The sequence below is a fragment of the Diadema setosum genome, chromosome 12 (assembly GCF_964275005.1).
Source record: "Diadema setosum chromosome 12, eeDiaSeto1, whole genome shotgun sequence".
NCBI classification, from domain to species: domain Eukaryota; kingdom Metazoa; phylum Echinodermata; class Echinoidea; order Diadematoida; family Diadematidae; genus Diadema; species Diadema setosum.
The window spans coordinates 23,413,447-23,424,865 of NC_092696.1; the positions used below are offsets into that span (position 1 = coordinate 23,413,447).

Sequence of the window (11,419 nt, forward strand, 5' to 3'; positions counted from 1 at the left end):
GTGTCGCACGGCAGAGAAACTCAATATAGTAAACATTTACGGGCCCAGCCACAATTTATACAGCAACACGGTGTTCTGTATAGCTTGCCCTTTATTATATTTCCCCGAAAGAATGACATCATCTGCCGTCCCAGTAAAGATGAATATTCATAGTTGTGTGGCTTTTGTGATTGGAGGACAGCGCTGAACTTCGATTGGATTAGTCGATTGTGATAGTGGGGGTTCTAACAATGGTCGCTTAGTGAGGAGCGACGTCGGCGATTCCACAGGTGGGTGAGCATTAGAGCAGTGGACCATGGAGCTACCATTGGTAGCTCCATGAGTGGACTACGAAGCATGAATGAAACTTGGCTTTGTTTTCTTTTGAAGTTGCACCTGGCAAGGAAGTTAGACCCATTTGTTGCCTTGCACTGTCGTAATCCCGCCAATTGAACTGGGGTTATTATTGACCATATTATGCTTGTAAGTTCCACCCTTCAAACTTAAAAGAATGGCCTACAGGTAGCACAACTATGTAATCCCTACAAAGAGTCAATCTTCACGCAGATAATGGGATGAACCATGACCTCATTTTGAGAGTGTTTTATCCCTCGCTTCATGTCAGTACATCTTCAAAAGTTCGATACATATTTCATCGTTCATGGCGATGTAGAGAAGTATGGATTGATATCCAATAAACTATCCAAAAGACAGACATTTCAGATGTACTGTAAAACGTTTTTACCAGCGCATACAGCTTGTTTGATGATCGGTTCTGAATTTTACATTACTCAGTGGATGCAAAGTAACATAATTATCATTAACTGATTTAGAAGTGTGTAGGCTTGTATCATGTTGCGTTTTGTATATGTATGTATGTATGTGTGTGTGTGTGTGTGTGTGTGAAAGAAATTGTATTTTGGTTCACTTTGCTTTAGCTTGTATAACGTAATTTTGACAATTTGCATTTGGGATTGATATCGAAATAAGGACCCTATTTCCTCTTAAAGTTCTCTAAAAGTTATATTCTTTTGTGGAAATATCTAATTTTTGCGCATTAGATATAAACAATAAAGATTGATATTTTGAGGCACACATTCCAGCGTCTATAGCTCATTTTATAGCTTTTTACAGTTAAGTAATCACTTGATATACTGATCGCTGAAACTATGAAAACAACATGATAATCCTGTTTACTATTCTGGGATATGTTGGTTACATTAGTAATGTATAAACGTATGTACATAATATATTATGTCGGGGCTAGGCGCGAAGTTTTTTATCTCCCCCCCCCCCTCTCTCTCTCTCTCTCTCTCTTCTCTATCTTTATCTCCGGTGGCCCTTTTGGGCCTCTAAAATCATTGAATTTGAATTTTGTTTGCCCGAAAGAAAAGGAAATAATATATATATATATATATATATATATATATATATATATTCTTTTTTTTAATATAGTTGCCTGATCGGGCCACCAAAAGATAACCCTTGATAACAATTTGGTGGCCCGACATTTTCTTTCTTGTGGCACCAGACCATCGCTGATGTCGAGTCCTATTAATATGTATTATATTTAGGTATATATGAGCATGTGTGTGCCTTTACGCAGTATAATGTGTTATCCAGAATAATTAATGTAATATAGCATAGGCCTAACGTAATCCATCAGATGTTTAGTGAAAATGTCCACCAGATTCTTTTATGAACACTTATTGTATGTTGCTTCCGTGATAATGAATGTGTGTAATTTTAGCGAGAATGACAATTCTCTACCCTGTGGCGATCCTGACGTTCAGGGCAAAACATAAAGTACATTCCTTAGTTGGCATAGACAATAATGATTATATTCGCGGAGCTATTTTCAACGTTTCTGCATATTTTTCGCATGGCTGGTTGCACGTACCACGGTTTGATAAAGAATACAATCAAGGCAAACCTTGGATATTTGTACTTTTAAGAGTTCAGTGCTCAGACTGAAACAAGTCCTTGATAAGCTCGCCGGAAGAGCATCACCTTTCTTTCGTCTTTCTTTCACCTCCGACGAGATATTCATTATTCGAACATAATATTATGAACGTACAAATTCGGTATCGTATTGTCTCCAACTGGTTTGAACACATATCTACTAATTTTATTAAATTCATTCGTCAGAAGTGATTTCAAAAAGAAACAGAATATCCTTCGTAATTAAGCCATCGTCTAATGCTGTCATGATTTGCTATATACAGTCATACGCATTTTTCTCTTACATGGGCCGGCCTACACGTTTGGTTCAATATTCCATAGAGCCGTCATTTTTTAATCATCAACAAAAAAACAACCAAAAAACCCCACACAACAACACGAAACCAACGAAACTTTGGCGTTAATTCTCGTGAACGCAAGTTGAACCTCTACTCATGTGGCTGTTCTTTCCCTTCTTTCTTCCAGTCTGCCTGCGCACCTTAATTCGGTCAGCCTGAGTAGAGGGCACAGCTACATAGGACAAAACAACAATAACCAACAATAACAACTATTGTAAAATAACAACTATGATGAGGCCTCAATAATCATAGGAGATAGCAGAGAGTGACCAAGCTGTCATTGTCATGGCCAGATTCTGGTAAAAGCCTGCAGCAAAGTGTGTCTTGGCATTGTATCGAGGAGTGTACCACCACAACAGCAACTGACCCAGTATACTCTGGGAAGCTCTAAGTCCTTACGTTCTTCATGACAGTGCTCTAGACAATGATTATCGTTGTGACGTCACAAGGGGAATAAAAGACTAGTGAGAGCAGTAACATTCCAGTGGCATGCAAATCGACGCAACCCCTTTTGTTCGGTGATTAAATTCGAATTCGATGGCTGTCAAGCCAGGCGCGAGGGGTTTAACCATTCAGAAATCGCCTCTGGTCAACGTAGTCGTTACGTCAGCTAGATTCGACATCGATTTCCCTGTCTGCTTGGAACACAAACGCGGAAGGTAAAAACAGCCAGGTAAAAACTCGGTTTTGAAGGGATCGTACAGTTTTGGTTGAGACTTAACTTCAGGTTTTTATCATTGTTGGTGAGATAGTAAGAAACCTCTTATGAAATATGAAAGAGCATGTACTTCTATGAGGATTTCAACGTTTATTTGATGAAAATTGATTTTGAAATGGCTGAGATATCCAAAACAGAGCGATCCTAATAAAGTGTGGGACCCACATTTTATTATGATCGTTTTGTTTTACTTTGTTTTTGGATGTTTCAGCTATTCCAAACCCGATTTTCGTCAAATAAACTTTGAATTCCTCTTAAAATGGTATGCTCTGTACTATTTCATAAGTGTTTTCTTGGTATCTCGCAAAAAAGTTAAAGCCCAATTTTCATCTTCACCAATACTGTTATACCATCCCTTTAAAGCTGACAGTAAATGTTGGATAAAAATGAGAAGTTGAGATACATTGAAGTTGTCATAAGTTGTCATGTCGACGGGATAACAAGATCGAATGTAATGTCATACTCTATCCTATTGCAACAATCTTAATTCTCTTTGTTTTTGTTTAAATACAGAATTATCTCGTTTATTGAAATTAAATAAATTACAAGAGGGCGTGTGGATCGGAGACACAGGCATTGTCAGCAACAGGGAATTTGTTGGGCAGGAACGACACAGCGTGCAACGTGTTCCTGAACTGGATAGGATATAACCTCCACACTCTGAGACAGGGTAGAGATGCTGCTCGGGATGCGTCATTTTCTTGTCTACCGTCCGATTTTCTCTAAACTGCGGAGTAATCAATGTCAGTATCGCACTGCATTAAAATGAATATGTTGAACAAGATAATTAATTATCACTAATATCACTCCTCTCATTCTCTCCCTTTTGACTCCAACAAACAAGTCGGCCTGCTGTGGAGTGCATGCATGGTGTCAGGTTACGAGCGGGTTTTACGTGGCAAACTGATGCGGGCACGGCGAATGACGCCTTTGAAGTTCAAAGTCTCATGTGTTTAGTCCCTAGTTACCCTATACCTTCTTGAAACATAATAACACCAGTAGGATGCTTCCAGGTATAGGTTATTGAACCAGACCGCTTTTTTAAGTTCTGGTCCGAACAGAAATTGCGTTCATCTACTTTTCATTATCTGAAGCAAGTTCCTACCGGAAACATTGGAGGTACGAATCATTCCCTATTCCCCTTCGTCTATCTCCGTTGTTATGATTATCATGACTTCAGCAGTTAAGAACATAATAATATAACACATGGCTATTATGTTCATGTCGTCTTCTCGCTACGCTTCTATAGCAAAGGCGACCTTCTATATGGTTGAGATAAAATTGACAGACTCAAACATTCAAACAGTTTGGATTCATGAAATATGGTAGTTATGTATCCGGACGAGTCGAAAGTTGTTATACCATGCAACAGTGACAGTTCACAGTGACATAAAAACAGTGAGTAAAGGATGGCGTCGCCGCCTGACAAGATTTCCACCTGCCTGTGCCATAATAAATGATGAAGAATCATTCCTACGGCATTTCCATTAAATAACGCTGTGCAAGAGGGATTGAAGTTTTCTAATTTTCGATCAAGCCCATAAGCTTATAATTATTTATACAATTTTGAGGATTTTTAGTCAATGATATCATTCATACCATCTAGTTCTTCTAATTTGAAAAATGTTGTCACGACCGATCACTTGTTCATGAAAACAAGGGAGACTATCGACAGTCAAGATTTTTCCTTCTCTTGTATCTGATTTTGATGAAGCTTCTACCCTTGTGTCTTTTTGACTTATACGAACGTGAACTTGAAGGTGGATCGCGTTGCAGTCTCGTGTGTATACACGGGCCACTGTAGAGAAGTAGAACATGTTCTGAGAATCGCTGCGGTCTTTTCCTGGCCACCAGCCAAAGTTCGGAAACATTCAGGAATGGGAGGTTTGATCCAAGTTGCCTGTTTTCTCTCTCTCTCTCTCTTTTCATTTTCCATTTACGAGTGCGTGTGAATGTCCTCCGTGTTTACATTTCTTCATAGTGTATTTGTACGTTTGTGTTCGATCGGGGAGAGAGAAAAAAATACTAGGATAAGTATACACGTGAGTCACGTGTCTACTGCGATTATGAATGATATTCATGATAGCCATGTACATTGAACGTGAAAACCTATAATTATGCACAACTGAGCATGCACGTTTCTGATGCTGTCTATAGCGAACGGACATATAGATATTAATCGAATCGACGTATAAAGTTGTTCCTTTGTTAAGCAAGAGATTGTTAAAGTGTGAATGATTATGCTGCCTTAGATTAACTCAAAATCTCGTGTTAATTTTCCTCGGCTCTGGCAAGAATGAGAGCATTTTCGAGTGGCAATTTTTGATCGCGAAGACTTACTGTTCTGATTTTGTTGGTATTTTTTCCTCTGGTTCTTTAAGTGTAAAGCTATGTTTGGGCTAATGACGGCTTCAGCAAGTAAAACACCATTTGAATAACTAAATGGCAGAGTTTTCCTTACGGACTGACCATGGAAAGTTCAATTTCTAAGATTCATGTTTTTGAAAAAATAATTCATGAGGAGTGATATCACATTCCAGTTTTATCAAGCAAGAAGGGAAGGAAAGCGAATAATGCACAGTTTTGTTTGTTTGTTTGATTCCGTTTGTGATAGTATAGGTCATTCAGTAGATAATAGCTTATGACAACATAGCGACTAATGTAACTGTCACTGATTAGGAGAAGTCATGTGACACGCATTACCAATGTTAGCCAAACATCGAGACATGATTTCACGCAGTTAAGACCATCAGCTATAAGTACACGTTGCACAACAGCAATGAGAGGCCGCTAGAGTGATAGGAAACTGTAGAAGTTGGATTGGTGTTCCGTGAAGTGCGCCCTACAGCACGCCCTATAGCACGCCCCCAAAAACTTCAATAAAACAGTAAGAAATAAAATGAGTTCTTAGAAGTTATTCGTCATATCTCCAGTATGACTTGGAGCAATCCATTAAAAAAAAAAAAAAAAAAAGAGAGAGAAAAAGCGATATTATACTGAGCTGACATGCGATGATTATGCATGATTATTAATTAAAATGCTTGAGTTTATCTAATTCAGCACGGATGTTCATTATACCAGAGACTTATTTACGGAAAACATCACGAAAAATCAAGAGCCTTTCCATATCTTATCTTCTTCTTCTTCTTCTTCTTCTCCTTAGCGATTATATTGGAAAAAATCATAAGGAATGTATTCAGGTGAGGCAATAGACTGAATGTTTGTTAATTAAATTACCGATTTGTGTAAGAGAGAGGAAGAAAATTATCTTAATAATAGCCTCACAGCTACCTGCGTAGTTCTTCAATTTTAACTGTTTAAGTTCTTCAATATGTTTCCAGATTTTGTTCTTGTTTGTTCGTCTACAAAGGAACACAATTCAAAGTTGGTGTATTCAAGCCTGTATGTTTGTTTGTTTTTTTATGTAATCGTGTGCAATCTCCCCGAAAGTACTGGTCACCACAAAATACGCGGTTCGCTGTGAAGCATCTTCCTCATCAGTGAGAAGCACGTACCGTGCCTGATTGCTAAACTTTGATTATAAACACAGCAGATCGTTCTGCGAATCGCTGTGAAGTTTTGTTCACCAAGAGAGCCTTTTTTCTGTTTGAGATCCAATAACGTTTTTAGCTTTTTTTTTTTTAAATAATGTCGAAAACTCTTTCAATCTTTTCAACACTCTGTGCATCGTTGCAGCCAGCCGTTTTCATGGAAACGCCCCAAAGGTGCACACAACACTGAGAACCAAACATGACTAGATATTGCATCAGCCCCCCCCCCCCCAAAAAAAAAAAAAAAAAAAAAAAAAAAAAAAAAACTTGCGGGAGGAAATTTCCAGCCTACCCTCCCTTAAGCTTATTGTTCTATCGCTATTAGGGCAATGACTTCTAACGCGAAACCGCACATTCGCCGACCGTGAACTTGAAAGCAGTGAGTAAATGGTTTGCTCAATCAGCTACTGAGTATAACACAATAAAGCACACAGGCTGGTACAAAATCGCATTACAATTCATGGCAAGGTCACGACTGCACTGGTTTGGAATTCTATGGAATTTACATGATAATGCGTTCAGGGAAATGATTATTGTGATGTATAGGACTGCATGGTATAATTTGACACAAGAATAAAAGGAAAGGGACAAAGCGCATTTCACGCTGATAAACTCTGCTTTACGTATTTATAAGCGGCACTCATAATGACAAGCGATCGACTGCATTATTTTAAAAGAGATAACAGAGTTATAACCTACAACAATTAGAAGGAAAATTAAAGTTTTAAGCAACACCGATGATCATCATTTTCACCGAAAGTTAGAACTTGTGCTGAAATATAATGCTGTCAGATCAGTTGTATCTGTGGACAGTGAATGGTAATCATACTCAAAAGGTTCGTTGATAAGAAATGAGATTAGTATTATTTGGTTAACTCGATATTTCAATGCTGCATCCAGTTTATTCTAATGATATGCCCTTCATGACCAAAGACCACCTTCTTACTCCTAACTTTCCGTTAGGAGATTTTGAATTCAAGGAGTGAAATAAAGCAGGAAATTTAAAATACTTATCGAAACTTGAACAAAGTAAAGATCTACATGCGCATGTATTTGGGTAAATGGCCTTATATTGTTAGGCCTACATAAACTTGGAACATAAATATCATGTCAGTGACTTTCTGTGATCGTTCGTTTGTGTCATTCTAGCCCTCTGTGCTGAATATCTTTGGCATATTATGTGGCAAAAAGCCTTAATTCCTTCAGTATGTAAGATTTGAATCGTATTCCATTCCACATAAAAACAAACAAACGAAACACTCCCCCTAAGTGACGCCGTTACAATGTGGGACACTCTCAGACCTGTAGGTTGTCTATTTCAGCCATAAATGATGGGGGCTTCATTGTGCCTATCACGTAGCCTGTACGAATATCTCTGTATGACCTAGCGATAGTTGATTTATGCACTGACATAGCAAAACACGTGGATCATTGCTTCACCATTGAAACATCCTTTCTTCTTATTTTGGAAGCCTCAGTTATGGCAATGTAGTGTTTTGAAACTGAATAGTTTATGGGTATGGACCCTTTGCGGGTAGGGGGGTTGCACAGTTTTGGCATGATTTATCTACGTGCATTCGATCAGTCAGGAAATGATTGTGACGAGACAATACACACGTAACACAAAATACATCATGCTGCGATATGCGTGTTGTAAATTGAAACAAATGATTTCAGTTCGACTTCTACTAATAATCCACAAAGGAAGCTGTGATTCAAGGTGTTTTCTCTGATTGACATAGATTTGTTATTTTTACATGGTTGAAAACACCATTTCCAGAGTCATTCGTTTGCTTGTAGTATAGTGATAAAAACAAACAAACTTGTGACGTGTTTTTGTTATAAAAGCTTTGTTTACCCTGCGGGTTGCTCGATTTGTTATGCATCATGATGTCATCCTAACTATAACGATGTGAAACATCCACATTATAGAGTGTTAATGAGTATATATGATACAGACATGATCTACCTTTTGTTCTGTGTGAGTGTGTGCTTGCTTTCACTCATTTGTTTTACCCATGACACTGCATGAGAAATTAATAACCACACGCGAAGATGGCAGCGTGAGGTACATCTTTCCTGCCGCAGCTGAAGAAAGGGAAATTGAATGCCAAGGAGAAAAAAGACAGACAGAAAGAATACTGTTGCAACCATCCGTACTTTTAGAGGTTTCAGTGGTTATTGGTTGGTAACGCGATAAGTCCAATCCAGTTGATAACCACGATAGGTGTAAAAAGTGCATGACATTATTTATGAACACATTACATCTTTGCAACTGATTGACAAATTGCCCTACATCGACGCAAGAATTTCATGAGTTTGAATAATTACGCAGTACCCGCTGCATGCTATAAGGATTAGAACCAACACTTGCTGTCGGGCGAAAGCTCGGTGGTCTAGTGGAGATGACGCCTGTCCGATGATCAGGAGGTCGTAGGTTCGAATCCTGCTCGAGTATGTACGCCCATGATTTTTTATCATGGCTACTACTAAAACACTGATCAATTCGGTGCTTATTTACGTCGATGTGTAGGGCAATTTGTCAATCAGTTGCAATGAAAACATCTCGACGGAAGAATTTCATGAATTTGCACATTACATCTGTTGTAGGTAGTTCCCGAACGATAAGTATGATCAATGAAACCTACGAGGACCACGAATCCAAAGCGTATGAAATGAGTCGAGATATACCAACACTCTAATAGTAGTGAAAGTCATGAATAGCAAAGCCCTCAAGGGGAGCTCAATGAGAAGCAATGATTTAATGTTCGGATGTGAGGTCGGCCCACGCTCTTCCGCACCGTCCGTGTTTGGTAGGAAATCAATGCTGCCAGTCAGTATAAGGGTTGCGGGTTTTGTTGTCATGTTCACGTGTTCTGGTTTGTTTGTAGGTTGGTTTACTTGCAGGCTTGATGAACAATGGTGACATATAATATGAATATCCTCTGTGATTTGAAATTAACGGATATGTATCTCTTTCACCATATGAGTGGTATGCCTCGTCGCGTTTGTTGCAGAATAACTCACAGTGTATATCAACCGGTTGCACAACATTGCTATATCCATATCCACCCGTTTCACAGTATGACTATGAACTAGAAATCAGTAAGCTGTTGGCCAGGCAAAAATAAATAAATAAAGAAAGAAAGAAAGAAAGAACTCTGAGGCCGTGCTGTGGAGACTTTGTGTTGTTACATGACAGGAATTATCACAATATAGTATTTTGCTTCATGGATGGCATGTTTACTTTTGATCTCGTGGATGAGCTAGTATTAAAGAAAAAAAAAGTGATTCTTACGATGATTCATCATGAATGGTACATGCATGACTTAGCTGTCGTTTAACTATACATATAACTTTTGATGCACATCCATGTAGAGAGATCAAAACAATGTAATTTTACTGTCATAATCATCTGACACAATATACTCGTTTCCTGAGTGTAATAGATTTCGTCAGTATATTGGCACTGTAATCGTTCACCGTTCGTGTTTATCTTTTAGTATTATAGCATGAGAAAAGCTGAGGACAAATTCAAATTCTTGGTGCTGACCAAGATCACTCATCAATGGTGTAAACAGAGGAAGAATATATAGGGAATTTGGCGGTCAATAATCTAAAGAGTGCATCACTCCCTGCCCTGCAACATATCAAATGTGTATCTTTACAAATTGACCGCAAACACGTCATCACGGGCTGGCAAGCCATATCTTACGATACTCCATTCAGACCGAATATACCGCTACTGCTATTACGTGTTAATTGATTAGAATCGCCCAATGCGATTCCCACTTCTGCGAAGTGATAGCTTTGCATGGATGATGGTCAAAGGACACCTGTATTAAAACCACTCCATGGTAGCTTCATTGAGAGAGCGAGCGACCTTGCTTGGGTGACTTTCACGATTATTGTAATGGACGGGCAGGTAAACAACAGCTTTTCGCTCATGCGTTTACGCATTACGTATAGGGAATTTCCCGTTTGAAGTCCCGTGGTAGCGGGTTCTCCGTATCTTGCCCATTGATAATAAACCCATCTCTTCCACAAAGCGAAACTAGTTTTGGCTCTTTCCGTAGGTCTCACCCCCCCCCCCCCCCCGCATGCCATTTACACGCACACATACACATACCCAACACACGTTCTCTCTCTCTCTCTCTCCCTCCCTCTCTCTTTCAATATTTCTCGTTATCTTTTCTAAATCATCAATGGTAACTATCAAGTTAGATAATGTACATATTGTTACTTTGTAATAATTGCGCATGATTTGGATATGGAAATGAATGAAATGAAATGATATGAAATAAATAGGAAATGATATAAAATGAAATGTAATGAAGTTGTTGACTGCAGAAAACTGTCTGGAGACAGGTAGGGTCGTGCGACCAAAGTGGGGTGAAATGTCAGGGTAGTTAGGGTAGGCTGGATGTGGCATATTTGTGGGAGTGTTCATAGTCTTACACTCTAAGGGCATATTATCTCGGGATTTTGTGACATCGCGAAAACAGGCATTTGACATATTTCTACAAGACAATTCCATGCTAAGACTACGGAAAAAAAAAATGATAATATAATATTATCAGACCGAATGGAGTTTGAACAAGGAAAAGTAGAAATTACGCGGTGCGTAATATATGTCCCCGCCGGAAGTAGCATTTAGTAGCAAAATGTACAATATAGGTAAAAAGATCAAGGTCAAAGGTCAAAGAAGTCAAAGGTCAAAATTCTATGTAGAAGTTTTGAAGCCCTCACCTAGTGCCATCACATAAAGCAAACGGAATCGAAATCGGGTTAGAAATGGCGAAGGAGTAGCATTTTGTATCCAATGTACAATATAGGTAAAAAATCAAGGTCAAAGGTCAAAGAAGTCAAAG

The 11,419-nt window shown here is 38.7% G+C and overlaps 1 non-coding gene across 1 annotated transcript; it reads left to right on the forward strand.

The window, feature by feature from the left end:
• The first annotated feature begins 8,933 nt into the window (after nucleotides 1-8,933).
• Trnai-gau (transfer RNA isoleucine (anticodon GAU)) lies at nucleotides 8,934-9,006 on the forward strand. Its single transcript has one exon. It is a non-coding gene; the product is annotated as a tRNA-Ile (tRNA).
• The last annotated feature ends 2,413 nt before the right edge of the window (nucleotides 9,007-11,419 follow it).